The sequence below is a fragment of the Arvicola amphibius genome, chromosome 17, assembly GCF_903992535.2.
Source record: "Arvicola amphibius chromosome 17, mArvAmp1.2, whole genome shotgun sequence".
NCBI classification, from domain to species: domain Eukaryota; kingdom Metazoa; phylum Chordata; class Mammalia; order Rodentia; family Cricetidae; genus Arvicola; species Arvicola amphibius.
In genome coordinates this window covers 38,988,264-39,008,343 of record NC_052063.2, presented here as the reverse complement: position 1 = coordinate 39,008,343, position 20,080 = coordinate 38,988,264, and the positions used below count along the sequence as shown (strand labels likewise).

At 40.2% G+C, this 20,080-nt stretch overlaps 1 protein-coding gene across 1 annotated transcript in view; it reads right to left on the bottom strand.

Moving 5' to 3' along the window:
- Msrb3 (methionine sulfoxide reductase B3) overlaps window positions 1-18,160 on the bottom strand; it is a 151,325-nt gene extending 133,165 nt beyond the window's left edge. The window contains exon 1 of the mRNA XM_038314410.1: window positions 18,142-18,160. The gene's annotated coding sequence lies outside the window, so the exon portion shown is untranslated. The remainder of the gene's footprint in view (window positions 1-18,141) is intronic.
- Window positions 18,161-20,080: the final 1,920 nt, after the last annotated feature.

Sequence of the window (20,080 nt, the reverse complement as noted above, 5' to 3'; positions counted from 1 at the left end):
TCTAAGAAGCTGGAATGTTCTGCAGTGTACTGTAGGCAATAGGTAGGGAAGGTGCTGCCCAGAAAGGTGTTGCAGAAATCAGAAGCCTAAAACGTGAGACTAGAGTTGAACAATAGCAAATCCATAGAAATATAGCCAGCATATATAAACCAGAATATGCAAAATCATTTGAATCTTAGAGAATATCATTTTTGGCATGAATATGTCTGAGATATTGTATAGAGCATATTCAAACATTCGTGATTTATCTGAAACCAACTTTGGGTACTCCACTTTTATTATTATGAGATAATCATTAAATGAACTCCCACACCCATGTCCGTATTTCTATCAGGTATATTCATTTTTCTTTCAAGGTCCATCTTATTATCTTCCAGTCAAAGTATGTGATTCAGTAATGTTATGGTTGTATTTATTTTTCTTTTGCTTTCTTTCTTTTTTAGATGGGGTCTTATTCCAGACTCATCTGGAATCATATCCGCAGCCTTGCCTCAACTTCCCAATTCTGGAACTACAGTTTTATTCTACCATTTTGATACTGTACTCTACGGTCTATCAGAATGTGGATGTGAGCTGGGCAGTGGTGGTGCACGCCTTTAATCCCAGCTCTTGGGAGGCAGAGGCAAATGCATCTCTGGCTTTGGGTTGGATAGTGTGTGGTGTATGCAAGAAAAGGAAAGGTCCAGGCCACGAGGCCCTTTCAGTGGGAGAGCAGGAGCTAGTGAAACCTACGGGAATCCGTTAGCTGTGGCAACGTGACGCGCAGGTCAGGCAGGCAGGTCAAAATGTAGCCTCTCCATTTCAAAGCTACAGCCCTTGGAAACTGAGGTGGGACAAAGGAAAACCCAAACTACAGAAGAAGAACTTTAATTTCTGTCTCTCCAACCTTATAATTCCATTCTGAAATATGCAAAGCTTGGCAGGACTTGGACCCTGAAGGGCTCTCATTAGCAATGGGGAAGCTAGGAAACCAACCCAAAGCTTTCCTGCTTTGTGACGCCTCCAAGTACAGTGACTGTTAAAAATGTTGCCGGCCCTTCAATGGGGTTGGAGTGATTACCTAGAATGCATGAAGGTTCAGTTCTCACGGAGAAAACACAGCAGATAAACTCGCCACCCACCTTCATATAGATTGGGGGGCACGACAAAAAATAATTCTTGAAAAATACTCTGCTCCCAGTGGTGGGAACAATTATCGGTTCAAGTGATGGAAATATGTAACTGCATCAGGACCAAAGCTCTAAAACACCCCAAGATGTTCAGGAGAAAGAGCCCCCAGAGAGGCCTCGGTAATGTTCCAACTTGATACAAAATACTAAAAACGAAAAGAAGAAAAAATTCTTTCCCATGAGTGAAATGTGTTCAGCTAATCTCATGTGACTTCATGCTTGCATAAAAATACATCGGAGAGTATATATATATCAAGTACGGGTACCATTGGTAGAATGAAAACCACTGAGTAATTTCCAACTTTGCCTTTACAATTCCTTGGCCTCAACAGGGTACCATTTTACTTCCTGGTCATCTACTGTGGGAAGTAGCATATCCATTTCAACCTTATCCTTTTCCCTCTGTAATCACATTCATGGAAGAAAGAAATTCGTGATGATTTGGGAACTCTAGGAAGGTGTCCCTCAGTCATATCCTGATGCTGTCTGAAGGGGGTCCCAAACTAAAAACACAGAATCTTCTGGGGGGGGTGGGTGGTGGTGGTGGTTAATATTCTGAGCTCCTTCTCAAGTACAGGGACTCAGTTCCCAACAAACACCCCAGATGATAGATAAATGGTCCACACAGAACTTTTAAAAACTTTGGCTTAGGTTAACAGCAGTAATCGCTGGCATTACAGGCGTTCACCATTACATCCAGCCATCAGGATTGATTTTCAATGTCTAATTTCCAATTGGGAATAGGGGGTAGGGTGGGTAAATTTTGGTTTCTCCTTTCTCTAGTGCTTACAATGGAGTTGGGAAGGATTAATAGAAAAACACATCAGAATCTAAGATGGGACTTCCATTGCCTTTCCAAGACAGACGATTCACTCGTAATCCAAACAGCCAAGTCAAAGGGGAAGTTTCCCTCTCAGTTGTCAGCTATGAACACTACCAACTGAGACACTTCCTTGGGAGTCCATTCGTGAGCTGAGCTCTATGTAGTTGAATACTAGGACCTACTATAATCTCCACAAAGTAGCGATTTTCTTTAATCTGATTATGTCAACCCTTAGGTAACTAGGATATTCAATTTATCAGAATACATTTTTATCATTCTGAGTAATCAGGAATTGACTCCCTAAGTCCAATTTCAGAGGACAATGTGATTTATCATATGAAGAGTTGGGACTGGAGAGGCGGCTTGCACTTAAGAGCGATTGCTGCTCTTCCCAGCACTCGGGCATCTTACAAACACACACAGCTCCAGTCCCAGAGTGTCCGGTGCTCTCCTTAAGTCTACACGAGTGCACACATACCAACACACACACAGAATAAACACACACATATATACACAAATATACACCTTTAACAGAGGGTTACAGAACTTAGGACTTTCTCAACATAATAAAAACACATGAATGTCTCTAAACATTTAAATTATATATGCAGTATTTCTCCCATAAATACCTACAAATAAGGTTTGAACTTATGACTAGTATTTTAAATAAATTGAACTAATTTTGGGGGGAAAACCAAGAAAAGAAGTTTTTGAGCATTTCATGTAACTAAAGAACAGAAGACAAAGAAAATGAATTTTTTACCTGATTAGATTATGAGACAAGGCAATTTTTTATGTTGATGTGCTATTGAAACTTGGCAAATTTAATTGTGAAACAATGCAGATCTTATAATAATGAATATTATATATTGGCATAATAACGAGTAAAGACAAGAGTGAGCAGCCTATGAAGCTCTTTGAATGTGAGCCTCGGATCCGACAACTCGTGTGCCTGCTTATAGAAGCAGTGGGGATTCCCGCTGGGCATTTCTCATCTTTGCCATTGCTCTTTGAGGTCCCCTGGGGACGGCACCACACAACTGAGGCACACGGCTACAAGGTGCACACCACGAGGATTAGGACTGTTTGATGAAGGGATTAGGCCAGCCTCGTGCTTAGAACACTGTGGAACAGTTCAGCAACACAGGACTGACTGCAGACACCATGTTCGAGATGTAACGTTTTGCACCAGTATGGACAACTGGTCTTAAAAACTGCCACACTTGGCATCTGATAGCAGTGCTGTTAATACTGAGGAAAGAGATATAAATTTTAATTGTTTTACCATTTTGAAGTGAAAGTACTTACCACAAGAAGTTTTAGATATTTGGGGGGAAACAGTAAAAGGAATTAAATTATGGCAAAGTATAGTGATTCAAAACCAAATAAAATAAGAGAGTCTACAGATCATAGAGGTGGATCCGCTAAGGAATATTTGATACTCTTCCAGAGGTTACAGAGGACACAGTTTGGTTCTAAGAATACACACAGGGTAGCTTACAAACACCTGTAGCTCCAACTCCAAGAATTTTGAGGCCCTCTTTTGGTCTCCATGAGTACTCACCCATGCACAGTGTGTAAACACATACACACAAGGGGGCGGGAGGTAGACACACATAAATAAGTTTTTTTTAAAAAAATTTAATGGATTAACCAGGCAGAGATGGTCCACACCTTTAATCCCCAGCACTTGGGAGGTAGAGGCAGGTGGATCTCTGTGAATTTGCGGGCAGCCTGGTCTACAGAGTGAGTTCCAGGACAGGCTCCAAAACTACAGAGAAACCCTGTCTTGAAAGAAAAAAAAAACAAACAAAACAAACAAAAATATTGATCCTTTAAAAAGAGAATACACTTATTTCGAAAGAAAAACGTTCACAGTGACTATCTAGCTTTTGTAGAAGCTTATGTAGCTTTAGCTTGGTAGAAGCTATCAGGGATGTCTGAGGAGGAAGCTCGGCTGAGGAAAGGCCTCCCACAGGTTGTGCCTACAAGGGCCTGTGGGGCCATTTTCTTGGTTGATGGCTGGTTTGAGAGGGTGGGCAGTGTCATCCCTGGGTAGGTGGTCCCGGGAGGTTTTAAAAACAGTAGTTGAAGGTGAGCCTGGGGAGCGAGCCAGTAAGCTACATTCCTCCAAGGTCTCTCCAAATCCCTGCCATGACATTCCTTCATGACAGACTACTGTGCGGTGAAATAAACCCTTCCCTTCCCAAGCTGCTTTCAGTCACTGGTGTTTGGTCACAGCGGTAGAAAGAAAAATAAGGAGTTTTTTTTTTTTTAAAAAAAAAAAAAAAACAAACAAGCTTTTAAAAAAGTTTTAGAAAAAGACTTCAGAGCATTCAAAATTTAGTCCAACAGAAAGCCAAATAGGGCTACAAGAGAAACCCACAAGGTCTTTTACAGTATGTATCTTCCAGTAGATTCTATGAACTTGAATTCTAGTTTAGTTTCTTTTCTGGGAAAGAAGGTATGTATGCTGAATGTCATCGGGTATTTGAGACAGCCATATTATTATTCTGTCAAATTTGATGAATTAGCATCCTAATGCAAACTGACCCCGTGCTCCTGGAGTTAACCCGCCTTGGCTATGATGCGTGATTTATACTAGATAATTTGATGAATTAGTATAGTAATGCAAACTAACCGCCTGCTCCCGGATTAACCTGACTTGTGCACTGGACTCATTTGCTGACCCATGTGGTCTGCTTATGACACCCATGTCTATTCAGTGAGACTACCTTGCAAATGTTCCCCTTCTATCCCGCGGCTTCCTAGTCAGGAACTGACCCCTTTCTCTTTGCTGCAACTGAGATGTCATTTTAAAATGAAGCACTGAGGAGCTGATACATTTTCAAGTTTCTCTCATGTGTGAATAATATGAAGGACCACAACAGAAAAAAATTAAAAGTTATTACCAAGTAGCCTCAGCTTAGAAATAGTAAAAGCAGTACTCCGCGGTGGGCAATTTTAAAAGCTACAGAACAAACTGCAACCCTGCTTGACTTGCCTGAAGTCATAGGTCACTATGGGTCCCAGCGAAGGGAAACACTCTTCTAACTCCGGAGACCACGCCCTCCATTATCTCCCCTCTTTCCAAACAGGGACCTGGGAGTGTTGGGAGACTTTCCATATACCTGCTAACACTGCCAGCTCATGCCAAAACAAACATGGCCCGTTCCCAGTGTGCTGAGATGATTAAGCTCTAAATGTCTGAGTGTCATTACCGAAGACTGGCAGTGATTCAGAAGAAACGAGCGGAGGAGAGCAATTTCAACAACGGGTGAAGACAGTTCCGGGCATGAACGTACTGCGCACACACCCGAAGCTAATCTTGAGATCTTTTCTGCCCAGTGTTACCCGAGTATGTCACTCATTCTCGACAGCTTCTTTTGATGAAGAATTACACTTCAGAGTCAACACTTGTCAGGAACAAAATAAATTGTTGTCGCCTATGCTAAGGGCTATTTCTGTCAGGGTGCTGACGCTTTCTTCCCACTGTGAGCACGTTCAGGCAAACTCCCTTTGCCAGAACGCCATGTGGGAACAGTCATAAACTAGACGAGGACCTCTGCTTCCTTTCTATCCCCTCCTAGAGAAAGAGCTAGCTCTCATTTACTGTTTAGAAATGGCCCTTAGCGCCAGGCAGTGGTGGTGCACGCCTTTAATCCCAGCACTCGGGAGGCAGAGGCAGGCGGATCTCTTGTGAGTCCGAGGCCTGCCTGGGCTACAAGAGCTAGTTCCGGGACAGGCTCCAAAGCTACAGAGAAACCCTGTCTCGAAAAACAAGCAAACAAAAACAGCCCTTAGCACAGGCAACAATTTATTTGGTTTCCGACAAGTGTTGACTTCGGAGTGTAATTCTCCATCACAGTCGTTCAGAAGCTGTCAAGAATGAGTGGCATCCTGGGTAACACTGGGCAGAAAACATCTCAAGATTCGCTTCGGGCTGCAGTCTGCTGAGTTCCACGTTCATTTGCAAAACTTCGTGTGCGCGCATTAAGTTCATGCCCGGAACTGTCTTCTCCCGTTGTTAACACTGGTCTTCTCTGCTTAGTTCCTCGGTCATTACACACCAAACATTCTTAACGAAGCTGCTTTTCAGGACGCCACTATCTCACTAGATTCCCGCTGCTTCCCAGCACCTACCATCTATTTTCCCACCGTTAAGATGTGTTTTCCAGTGTCTTGAAAACTGTCATTCAGCAATATACATGCAATGGAGAAACCCTATAAAGGTGGGCTTCAAAACGTGGAAGATCTCAGGAAGTCAAGGAGAATGACGGAAAACTGCTCAGACCTCAGGCATGGCCAGAGATTACGTAGGGCGAGTCCAGTCGGTGCAGAACAGACCTGGACAAAGACTGAAGCTGTATGGCATGAAGACATGCTAGAGACAGCCTTGTACAAAAACACAGTCTGTGGTAATTCTCCACAAATGATTCTGACTTTGGAGAAGAAATCAAACACTTGGAAGTCACCATCATATGCTTCCAAATACCTTTGTCAGAAAAAAAATAGGAAGAAATTCTGGAAGTTAATATAATCTAACTTGCCACATATAAACAACTTTAGTAATCTGAGTGAAGTACTTCAAGGTAGGCTCTCACGAAACTTCTATAAAAATCTGCTCCCTGATTAAGGTGGGTTTAAGTGACTTTAGGTGTCGTTAAGCCAAAATGAGGATCCCCTTTAATAAAGGCATTTATTCTGTCCCTTTATCTGCTCTATGTTTTTGTTAATAATTTAACATATTTAATTAGCTCTATTATCTAGTAGAGCCAGCCTAATTTTATTAATCATAGTTTAATTAAAAATGCTACCTGCCTACTTCATTCTTCCAGTTGATATTGTAGAATTTCAACTAAAATCACTACAGATTAGTGCACGCCATGGGAGCTGTACCAGAATTGCACTAAACCATGTAAAGGAAGAGTTAGCTCATTTGTTAAAGTCTATCAAGGAAAGTCTTTTTCTTCTCTTTGAGTTCTCTTGGAAAAGCTTCTCACGTACCTCTTCCACATTTCTTGTTGAATTTACTCCCAGGATGCATATCTGTCTATCAAATCACTAAACTAGAAAGCCTCCACTCAAGTGGGCACTGACACCAAGAAGACCATTTCTTAATGACTGAGAATGATCTTTAACCAAGGACAAGGAACAGTTTAACAACCTGTTTCCCCGACACAGCGCTATAACAGAGCTAGACTAAATCATTCATTTACTTGAGGAAACATAAACTAACAACCCAAAGGCATCTGTAGATCTCTAGAGACCCCTAGGCTGCAGCACCAGCTGACACCTCTTCTCAGGTCTACAGGGACTGCTCTCCAAAAAGGCCACCTGCTGTGCCACCAAACAGGCCTGGGGGCATTTGAAAAGGCTGAACCAATACAAAGATGTCCTTGAACCTCAGGGCTTAGGTCAGCAAAGAGCCTCTGCTGTGAAATCTGAGAACGCACCAGTACACAAGCATGGAACACACTTCACCAGTACACAAGCACGGAACACACTTCTCAGCAAGCAGCCGGCCAAGAAATTCCAAGGGAAACTGAAATACTTTGCAGTGAATGAAAAGGAGCTACAAGATGCCAAAACTCATGGAAGGCAGACAGTAAGATTTCAGGTCAGAAATCTAAATATAATACCTTAAGACATCAAAAAACAATAAAATCTTAAGTAAGTAGACTTGGGTGAAATTTAATGATGCAGAAAAAAAGAAAAATAGATAAAACAAAAGTATGAATTTTTGAAAGGGTCAACAAGCTAGGCTGATAAGGGAAAGAAATCAGACTCAGATTATGAAAATGATGGTGTGGACACATCAGTTTCTGTTCCAAAAGCTGAAAAGAGCATTTGTTAAGTCATTCTGGGACTAGTCTTAACCCACTAAAACCAGACAAAACCTCACAAGAAAACAACAGTCTGTTACGAATGTAGATGCGAAAATCCTCAACAAATACTATCGCAGCAAATCCAGCAACATATAAAAAAGACTGGAAACCATGACCAGCACATGAGATTTATCACACAATCGCAAGACTGTTTTACCAAGTCAATTCCCGGGAGTAGGACTGAGCCCAGCAACTTGGGGCAGAGCAGGCCTGGGACAGTGACCTCCACAGAGCAGGAGCGGATCTAGACCAGGGTCATTTGTGGAAGCAGGTCTGAGCCAGCAACCTAGGCCAGAGCAGGTCTGAGATGGTGAGCTCCACAGGAGAGGGAGCAGATCTAGACCAGGGACATTTGTGGAGGCAGGACTGAGCCAGTGACCTGGACCAGAACAGACCTGAGACAGCGAACTCCACAGGAGCAGGTACAGGGGCAAGAGCCAGAGACCGCTGCGGATCCGGCCTTGAATCTGGGACCGTTGAGGGAGTAGACCTGAGCCAGGACCTCTGCTGGTCTAGGTATGAACTTGGGGCCTCTAAGGCAGTAGGCCTGAGCCAGGACCTCTATAGGTCCAGGGGTCTGTCTGGGACATCAAAGGGAGTAGGCAGAAACCAGAAACCTCTGCGGGTCCAGGCATGAGTCTGGGACCTCTGAGCCCGTAGGCCTGAGCCAGGTCCTCTGCGGGTCTGGGCACACCAGAGTCTGAGACCTCCAAAGGAGTAGATCAGAACCAGAGACCTTTGCAGGACAAACCCCAAGCCAGGGACCTCTGCAGGAGCAGATCCAGACCAAGGACACTTACAGAAACAGGTCTGAGCAGACAACCTAGACCAGAGCAGGCCTGAGACAGCAAACTTCATGGGAGCAGAGCAAAGCCTAGGAGAGCTGAGCAACCTCCAGGAACACAAAGTGACCAATGGGGTAACTAGAACCGTGGCACTGACTGTACCACGAGGAACAACTATCTGAACCTTGGATTCACTGGCACAACACACCAATTAGAGGAAAGTATGAGTAGACAAGGTAAGAACACACGCAACACCACAAGGAGCAATACGACACCCAGTAAAATCTAGAGACCCTACAACACCAAGACTTGAACAACCAAATATAGATGAAGCAGAAGAAAATGACCTAAAAAATAACTTCAGGACCATGTTTGAAAATATTAAAAAGGAAATGAGAAATTCCCTCAAAGAAATGGAGGAATAGACAAACAAAAAATTGGAAGACATCAGCAAATCCCTTAAAGAAAACCAAGAAAAAGCAATCAAACATATGAAAGAAACTATTCAAGACTTGAATACTGACATAGAGACAATAAAGAAAACACAAGCCGAGGGAACTATAGAAACAGAAATCGTGAGAAAAATGATCAGGAACCACAAACACAAACATAAAGAGAGACTCTCAAGCGCTGAAGATACAATAGAGGAAACAGACTCATACATCAAAGAAAACATTAAATCTAACAAGAGCTTAACCCAAAATATCCAAGAAATATGGGACACCATGAAAAGACCAAACCTAAGAATAATAGATATAGAAGAAGTTCAACTCAAAAGCACAGAAAATATATTTAACAAAATCATAGAAGAAAACTTTCCCAACCTAAAGAAAGATATGCCTATGAAGATACAAGAAGCTTACAGAACACCAAACAGACTGGATCAAAAAAAAAAAATAGTACCCATGCCAGATAATAACCAAAACACTAAATATACAGAATAAAGAAAGAATACTAAGAGTTGCAAAGGAAAAAGGCCAAGTAACATATAAATGAAGACCTATCAGAATTACACCTGACTTCTCATTAAAGACAATGAAAGCCAGAAGGTCGTGGTCAAGTGTTATGCAAGCATTAAGAGACCATGGATGACAGTCCAGACTATTATACCCGCAAAACTTTCAATCACCATAGAAGGGCAAAACAAGATACTTCATCACAAAACCAGATTTAACCAATACCCAGCCACAAACCCATCCCTGCACAAAGTACTAGAAGGAAAAGTCTAACCCAAGGAAGTTGGCTACATCAACAAAAACACAGACAATTGATGATCTCACATCAGCAAATCCCAAAGAAGGGAAAAACACACAAATTAACATCACCACCAACAAAAACTAAATTAACAGGAGAGAGCAATCACTGGTCATTAATATCCCTTAATATAAATGGACTCAATTCACCTATAAAAAGACACAGGCTAACAGATTGGATACAAAAAAAGAATCCATCCTTCTACATACAAGAAACACACCTCAACCTCAAAAACAGACATCGATCACCTCACGATTGAGAAAAAATATTTACAATCAAATGGACCTAAGAAACAAACAGGTGTAGCTATCCTGATATCTAACAAAATAGACTTCAAACTAAAATCAATCAAAAGAGACAAAGAAGAACATTTCATATTAGTCACAGGAAAAATCCATCAAAAGGACATCTCAATACTGAACATCTATGCCCCAAATACAAGAGCACCCTCATATGTAAAAGAAACATGTCTAAAGCTTATATCATACATTAAACTCCACACACTAATAGTGGGAGACTTCAACACTCCCCTCTCACCACTGGACAAGTCAGACAAAAAAATGAACAGATAAATAAGAGTACTAACAGATTTATGACTCAAATGGACTTAACAGACATCTACAGAATATTCCATCCAAACATAAAAGAATATACCTTCTTCTCAGCACCTCATGGAACCTTATCAAAAACTGACCACATACTCAGTAACAAAACAAATCTCAACAAATAAAAAAAAATTGGAATTACCCCATGTATCTTATCAGATCACCATGGCTTAAAACTAGAAGTCAACAGCAATACTAATTCCAGAAGGCCCACAAACACATGAAAATTAAACAATGCTCACCTGAATCTTCAATGGATCAAGGAAGAAATAAAGGGAGAAATTAAAAGACTTCCTAAAATTCAATGAAAATGACCACAGAACATACCCACATTTATGGGACACAATGAAAGCAGTGTTAAGAGGAAAGTTCATAGCACTAAATGCCTACATAAAGAAGCTGAAAAAAATCCCACACTACTGTGCTGTCAGACAATGGTTTTACCCTATAAACATTTGTTTCTTGTACTTATTTAATAAAATGTGGATTAGCCAGTAGCCAGGCAGGAAATATAGGTGGGGTGACCAGGCAGGAAGTAGATGCAGGGCAATAAGAACTGGAGAATTCTGGGAAGAGGATTCTGCAGTCTGCAGTTGTGATTCAGACACAGAGCAAGGAAGATGTGACAGCCTTGCCAAGAAAGGTACAGAGCCATGTGGTTACCATAGACAAGAATAATGGGCTAACATAGTTATAAGAGTTAATAAAAGTCTGAGCTACTAGGCCAATTCATTTATAACTAATGCAGACATCTGTGTCATTTCTTTGGTATGGAACTGGGCAGGACAGAAACCTCAGTCACACTAGTGAATTAACAGAACATTTGAAAATTTTAGAACAAAAAGAAGCAAACTCACCCAAGAGAGCTAGAAGGCAGGAAATGATCAAATTAAGAGCTGAAATCAACAAAATACAAACAAAGGAAACAATTCAAAGACTCGATGAGAGAAAGTTGGTTCTTCGAGAAAACCAACAAAATAGATAAACCTTTATCCAAACTAACCAAAAAGTAGAGAGAGAATATCCAAATTAACAAAGTCAGAAATGAAATAGGGGACATAACAGACACGGAGGAAATACAGAGAATCATCAGGTCATATTTCAAAAACCTGTATGCCACAAAATTGTAAAACTTTAAGGAAATGGAAAATTTTCTGAATAAATACTTACTAAAATTAAAAAAAGACCAGATAAACAAATTCAACAGACCTGTAACTGCTGAAGAAATAGAAACTGTCATCAAAAGTTTCCTAAACAAAAAAAGCCCAGGACCAAATAGTTTCAGCTCAGAATTCTACAAGATTTTCAAAGAAGAACTAATACCAATACTCCTCAAATTGTTCCACTCAATAGAAACTGAAGAAACATTGCCAAACTCTTTTTATGAGGCTATAATTACCCTGATACCCAAACCACAGAAAGACATTATTAAGAAAAAGAATTACAGACCAATCTCACTCATGAACATTGATGGAAAAATACTAAATAAAACACTGGCAAATCGAATCTAAGAACACATCAGAACCATCATCCACCATGATCAAGCCGGCTTCATCCCAGAGATACAAGGATGGTTCAACGTATGAAAATCTGTCAGTGTGATCCACCTTATAAACAAACTGAAAAATAAAAACCCACATGATCATCTCATTAGATTCTGTAAAAGCTTTGACAAAATACAACATCCCTTCATGATAAAAGTATTGGAGAGAGCAGGGATACAAGGAACATACCTAAACATAATAAAGGCAATGTACAACAAGTCAACAGCCAACATGAAACTAAATGGAAACTCCCAGCTATTCCACTGAAATCAGGAACAAGACAAGGTTGTCCACTCTCTCCATATCTATTCAATATAGTTCTTGAGGTCCTAGCTAGAGCAATAAGACAACAAAAGGAGATCAAGGGGATACAAATCGGAAAAGAAGACGTCAAACTCTCACTATTTGCTGATGATATGATAGTTTACATGAATGACCCCAAAAATTCTACCAAGGAACTTCTACAACTCATAAACACTTTCAGCAATGTAGCAGGACACATGATTAACTCAAACAAATCAGTAACCCTCCTGTACACAGATGATAAATGGGCTGAGAAAGAAATCAGAGAAACATCACCCTTCACAATAGCCACAAATAGCATAAAATATCTCAGAGTAATCCTAACCAAACAAGTGGAAGATTTGTATGTCAAGAACTTTAAATCCTTGAAGAAAGAAATTGAAAAAGACACCAGAAAGTGGAAAGATCTCCCATGCTTTTGGGTAGATAGAATTAACATATTAAAAATGGCAATCCTACCAAAAGCAATCTACAGATTCAATGCAATGCCCATCAAAACCCCAGCAAAACACTTCACCGACCTCGAAAAAACGATACTCAACTTCATATGGAAAAGCAAAAATCCCAGTATAGCCAAAAAAAATCCTGTACAATAAAAGAACTTCTGGAGGCATCACAATCCCTGACTTCAAACTCTACTACAGAGCTACAGTACTGAAAACAGCCTGGTGTTGGCATAAAAACAGATAGGAGGACCAAGGGAACCAAATCGAACACCTGGATATTAATCCACATACCTTCGAACACCTGATTTTTGACAAAGATGCAAAAAATATCAAATGAAAAAAAAGCATATTTAACAAATGGTGCTGGCATAACTGGATATCAACAAGTAGAAGAATGAAAACAGACCCATATCTATCACCATACACAAAATTCAAATCCAAATAGATCAAAGACCTCAACTTAATGTTAGCCACACTGAACCTCATAGAAGAGAAAGTGGGAAATACACCTGAACACATTTACACAGGAGACCACTTCCTAAATATAACCCCAGCAGCACAGACACTGAGAGAAACAATAAATAAATGGGACCTCCTGAAACTGAAAAGCTTCTGTAAAGCAAAGGATACGATCAACAAGACAAAACAACAGCCTACAGAATGGGAAAAGATCTTCACCAACCCCACATCAGGCAGAGGTCTGATCTCCAAAATATACAAAGAACTCAAGAAATGGGTCATCAAAAGAACAAATAATCCAATAAAAAATGGAGTACAGACCTAAACAGAGAACTCTCAACAAAGGAATCTAAAATGGCTTGAAGACACTTAAGGAAATGTTCAACATCCTTAGTCATCAGAGAAATGCAAATCAAAAAAACTCTGATATTCCACCTAACACCTGTAAGAATGGCCATGATCAAAAACACTGATGACAACTTATGCTGGAGATGCTGTGGGGTAAAGAGAACACTTCTGCATTGCTGGTGGGAGTGCAAGCTGGTACAGCCCCTTTGGATGTCAGTGTGGCGATTTCTCAGAAAATTAGGAAACAACCTTCCTCAAGACCCAGTAATACCACTTTTGGGTATATATCCAAAGGATACTCAATCATGCTATAAGGTCATGTGCTCAACTATGGTCATAGCAGCATTGTTTGTCATAGCCAGAACCTGGAAACAACCTAAATGTCCCTCGACCAAAGAATGGGTAAGGAAAAGTGGTACATTTACACAATGCTGAGTACTACACAGCAGTAAATAATGACATCTTGAATTTTGCAGGCAAATGGATGGAGCTAGAAATCATCATTTTGAGTGAGGTAACCCAGACCCAGAAAGACAAGTATCACATGTACTCACTCATAAGTGGTTTTTAAACATAAAGCAAAGAAAACCAGCCTACAAACCACAATCCCAGAGAACTTAAACAACGAGGACCCTAAGAGAAACTTACATAGATCTAATCTACATGGAAGTAGAAAGTAGAAAAAGACAAGATCTCCTGAGTAAATTGGGAGCATGGGGGCCTTGGGAGAGGGCAGAAGGGGATGGGAGAGGCAGGGAGTGGAGCAGAGAAAAATGTAGAGCTCAATCAAAATCAATAAAAATTTTAAAAAAATATAAAAAAATAAAGCCAATTCCTATTTTCAATAGTTTAAAAGACAAAATAGATTAATAGATAAAAAATTGTTAACATCCAAAAAGATTCCTGCTAAAAGCAACTAACAAACTAGAACCTAACTCCAAAATGACAAACTCAAGTTAGAAACACCATGAGAGAAATACAGTCACACTCACTGCTAACATAATTAATGAGACAAAAGTAATGGGAGGCAGAGCTTCCTGGGAGAGCCCTTCACTGGGGTCATGCTCTTGCAGGTGATGCTGGGACACTGGCCTTCTCTCCTCTAGTCCCTGTAATTCTGCTTTCTGGTTCACAAGGCCAGTAACTTGTTCTGTACTGAGCCCCACCATCATGCACCATTCTTGCCAAAGGTTCACAGTTATGAGATCACTCAACTCAGTCTTGGACTTGAACCTCTGGAGTCATGAACCAAAGGAAATCTACGTTAACTGCCTTAGGTATTTTGTTATGGCAATGGTAACGACATACCTGTGGATTATACAGCAGCTCTCGTATTGTCCACAGTGTGCAGGATCACCATTTCTCCACATCCTTGACAACAACTGTGACTTTCAATGGGCTCAGCGGACTTTGCTGACTTTAATTTGCATTTCCCTGATGGCTCTTCTTACATCCTGGTTGGCTGTTTAAGAAGTATCTATTCACATTCTTTACTCCATTTCTTAATCACGATATGTGTTTGCTTGTTGCTGTGTGAATTTCTTATATTTTTGGATATTAACTCCTTGTACAAGATTTTTTTTTTTTGAGCTGGACTTAAGTGTTATACATCTTTAAATCAGAGCATTCAAGAGGCTGAAGCACAGGACTGTGAGTTTGTGGCTAGTACGGGTTACATAGTACACTTCCTGATACAGTATACTTCAGCTCACCCTATGGTGCAAAAAACAAAAATTACAGATAATCTTTTCTGAGTATATAGGTTCCCTTTTTATTCCAATTTTGCTTGTACAGCAGCTTTTTGGCCTCATATGATCCTGTATATGTATCTCACCTTTGTTTCCTGTGAGTTGGTGTCATAACATAAAAGGAATTGCCCAGGTCAAGTCCATGAAGCTTTCACTCCCTCTTCCCTTCTAGCAGCTTGTTTCTGGCTACATGGCTTAGGTGTTTTGTCCACTTTGAGTTAATTGTGTATACAGTGTGAGGTAACAATCTACTCTTTCTACACGTAGTCTTTCCAGTGCCACTTACGGGAAACACTCCTTTCCCCACTGCATGTTCTTGGCCTACTGGTCTACCTCTACATCGTATGAGCTGCCGTGGTCACTGTAGTTTGGCAGACTGTCCTGACACCAGTTAGTGTGATGCTTCCTGTGTTGTTTTCATCAGATTGTCTTAGCTGGTCAAGTCAAATAGACAAAAACTGAGCTGAGCACAGATTGGCACACATACCTGTAACCCCAATACTTGTAAAGTTGAGGGGAGTGAAGTTCAAGGTTATCTTGAGCTATACTATTTTTTAAAAAAGGAACAATAATTTGTATTGATTCTATAAATCATTATGGGTAGTACGGGTATTTTAACAATATTTATTCTTCCATGATGGGAGATATTTTCACCTAGTGTGTAAATCACTCTTGAATTTCTTTCACCACTATTTTGTAATTTTCAGGTTACATATATTTCAGTTCCTTGGTGTAGTAATATTTGTGAATAAATAAAACTTGCCTGATGACCAGAATGAAAAACAGGCACACTAATCAGCCATACAGGCCAGGCAGTGGTGGCACACACCTTTAATCCCAGCAGCAACACTAGTTAGCCATAGAGGCTGGCAGTAGTGGTGAACACCTTTATTACCAGCACTAGAAAGGAATATAAGGCAGGATAAGACAAGAATTTGCCCTTTCAGTCTGAAGACTTCATAGAGGTTAAGAGCTCTCTAGTGGTTTGGTTGCTTTGCTTTTTTTTGATCTCCAGGTTTAACTCCAATATCTGTCTCTGGGCTTTTATTATTTGTGCTACACCATGGTAATATATCCCTAAGTATTTTATTTTTGTTAGATACTGTGTATTAAATTCCTTTCTTGATTTTTTTTTCTAACAGCTTTAGTACATAAAACCACTACCAATACAAAAACTACCATCTATCTTTGACAATTTTGTATCCTGTAATTAACTACACTCATTCTTTAAGTTATTTTTGGAATTTTAATCAGAGTTGGAATTTAATAAAGATATTCTAGCTGGAGAGATGGCTCAGCGGTTAAGAGCATTGCCTGCTCTTCCAAAGGTCCTGAGTTCAATTCCCAGCAACCACATGGTGGCTCGCAACTATCTATAATGAGGTCTGGTGCCCTCTTCTGGCCTACACACAGACAGAATATTGTATATATAATAAATAAATATTTACAAAAAGATATTCTAATATAGATTTTAAGCACAAGATAAGAGAAAGAAAAGCACCTGCTGACACGGGCAATGACGTTATCACACACACAAATAAAACAGTAATGTGAAGGTAGGGAAGGGAGAGGGTAAAAGCAATACTCTACAGGTTCTGATAATTTATATGAAGTAGTAAATTTTGACTTAATAGTAGACTGTGACAATTTGTGATGTGTATTATAAACCCTAATGATACAAGCAGAACCAAAAAAGGCCAGAAAGGAGCTAAAATACAATAACTATACTTGATAAAAACCAACCGAACTATAGTTTATTTCATTTTCATGTGTATACACGTGTATGCATATATGTGTGTGTATGTATGTACATATATATATATGAAAAGAGAACAAAGAACACAGACAAATTTTATAACGAAAAGCAAGATAATAAACCTAACCAAATTAATAGTCACTTTAAATATGCATCTAATCCAATTAAAAGTCAGTCAGATAGACAGACTTTAATAACTGCCACCCAAATACTCCTACATAAGCATTCTTTAAATACAAAGACACAAAATAAAATTAACAGCTCAACAGATAAAGGCACTTGCTGCCAAGGCTGTTGATCCCTTTGACCCCTAGGGACCTACATGGTGGAAAGAAAAGAGACTTCTGAAAACTGTCCTCTGCCCTCCATATACACCCGCTTTGTGGCAGATGTATCCAAGCACATAAAGTATGAATAAATAAAATAAAAAGGTGAAAAGAGAAAACAGATAATTCTATCACAAATCAAAAGAAGGCCCGAGTAATGATACTAGGGTGAGTCCGAGTAAATTCAGAGCAAAGACTATTTCCAGGGGTTAAGACCATTGCTATGATACAGAATCAAAACAGCAAAAGAATACAAGGGTTGACATACCAGATAATACAGCTTACAAAACCTGAAAGGAAAGCAGAGCAGCAAAAAGAAACTTGCTTCCTATCAGAGATTTCAACAGCCTTCTCACTAATCATTAACAAGCACCTGGAGAGGATCTGAGTGAGCACAACCAGCCTCCTCATCTCACTACGCCGCTCTCAGCAGGAAGCACTCTTCCTTTCAAGTGCACACAGTTCTACCTGATTGCTCTGAGTCCTAAAATAATTCAAATTTTTAGATTCAAATCATAAAATAGATTAGTAAAGTTAGAAGCAGAAAGCAAAATGTTACCCTGAAATTCTCCAGGTACTCAGAAATGGAGCAACATATTCCCAAACATCCAAAGAGACAGAAGAAACTAGAAACGAGAAAAAGGAAGCATGAATTCTAAAGTGAGTGCAGATGAAAACACAACATACCACACCTTGCAGGACTGGGGGATGGGATCCAAATAGCTCAGTCGGCAAAGCACTGGCCACGTCATCGTGAGAATGTGAGTTCAGTCCCCAGGACCCCACAGAACAAACTGCTGTGCTGCAGGCTTCTCATCCCAGGGCTGGAGAGGCCCAGGCAGGCAGACGGGCCATCCTAGCCTACTCAGTGAGCTCTACAATGAGACTCTGTCTCCAAACCAAAGAGAGTGGAACGGCAACTGGTAAAGCATGGCACTTCCTGCATGCCCGAGAACCCACAGGACGGTAGGAGACTGAAAGTTGTCCTCTGACCTCTATTCCTGAGTTATGGCACACCACACCCACGCACATGCCAACAACAAAATCAAGGTGACCAGCTCCTGAGAAATGATACTGGAAGCTGACTGCTGCCTTCCAAAAGCACACAACATATGTGCACCCCGACATGTACAGACCCCCCCCCCCCAACATGTGCACCCACATGAACCTCTCCTAGATAAATGTGAAACTCTGCTAAGTAGTCCAGAGAAGTCAGGTCTTAAGTTATACCAAACTCCCTAGAATCAAAACACAAATGTATTTAGACCCAGAATAATGTTTATAAAATATCATTTGTGGGTGGATTCAATATACACTCACTGAAGACTTAGTTTAGGTCAAGCATCATTTTGATCCCTAAAAATCTAGTAACCAATACAAATTCTGACTTTTTTTGTAGGATTTATATTCTAGGAAAGGAAATAAGTACTACGTATAAACAATACACTCCCAGACAGTAATAAACTGCAAGAAAGCAGACTGTAACTTAGGAGAGATTAGAAACCTGAACAAGGAGGTCATATAAAGATGAAGGCATACAACAACAGCGCTTCAGCAAGGACAGAGGTCTTAATGATAGGAATACTCACGGGTAAGAATACTCACGGGTAAGAATACTCACGGGTAAGAATACTCACGGGTAAGACAAAACCAGTGTTCCCGGAGAAAAGAAGTGTTGAAGGGCCAGAGTAAAAGTTTGTAAAAAGATGAATCCAAGAAGAAGCCCTGTATGCGGAGGACAACTGTAGCCTGGGCGGTACTGAGTTACACAGAAAGGGTGTACTTTGGACAAGATGCCAAATGCCAACATTAGCCACTGTTAACATGCGGCTACTGAGTACTTAAGCTTGGCTGGTAGACACCAATATTGAAAATTAAATTTAATTTGAATTTACTTAACAGTATTTCAACAGGCCTATGACATGAAAAAAATAGAGCAGAATACTCTGACTTTCTGTCGGAAGACGTTACTGGCTGGAGACCAAAGGGACTATCACCGAGTCTCTCTCTACTAATAACAGGGCTCTGTTGTCTTTGCAGTATTGACTGGAAATCCTTCAGCTTGTGAAAAAAAAATGGTTAGGTAGATTGCTAAACGTGTAGCATAGGGAAATAAAAAAAAAATAAGTGAACCCACTTTATCATCATTCCTACCTAGTATTTCCATATGATCCAAATGTTGGGAATTTAGATTTTCTACACTAGAAAAATCAAGTCTCAGTTCCTTAATGTCCAGCTAATCATTCAATTTTTCCCATTTCATCTCATTCTTCAAATCTTTTATCCCAACAAATCATTAATTGCTCATCTGAATTCTACAATAAGCCAATATTCCAAGTTTGTAAGGGTCACTCACTATCTTGTCTATTTCCAACGATCACTTCAAACTTAGTGACTCCCGAACAACTGCTGTAGTGTGCGCGTGTGTGTGCGCGCGCGCGTGCGTGTGTGCGTGTGTGTGATGGTGGTGGGACGGGGTTAGGGGCTGGAGGTTCTTTAGTTTGTCTTTGTTACGGTGTTCTCTATGCCTAAATTCCCATCTTTCCAAATTCAGAAATGTATGCAGTTCTCTGATGACTAAGAAGAAAACATAAATCTAAACACACAGGTTCTATTGGTTTTTAAA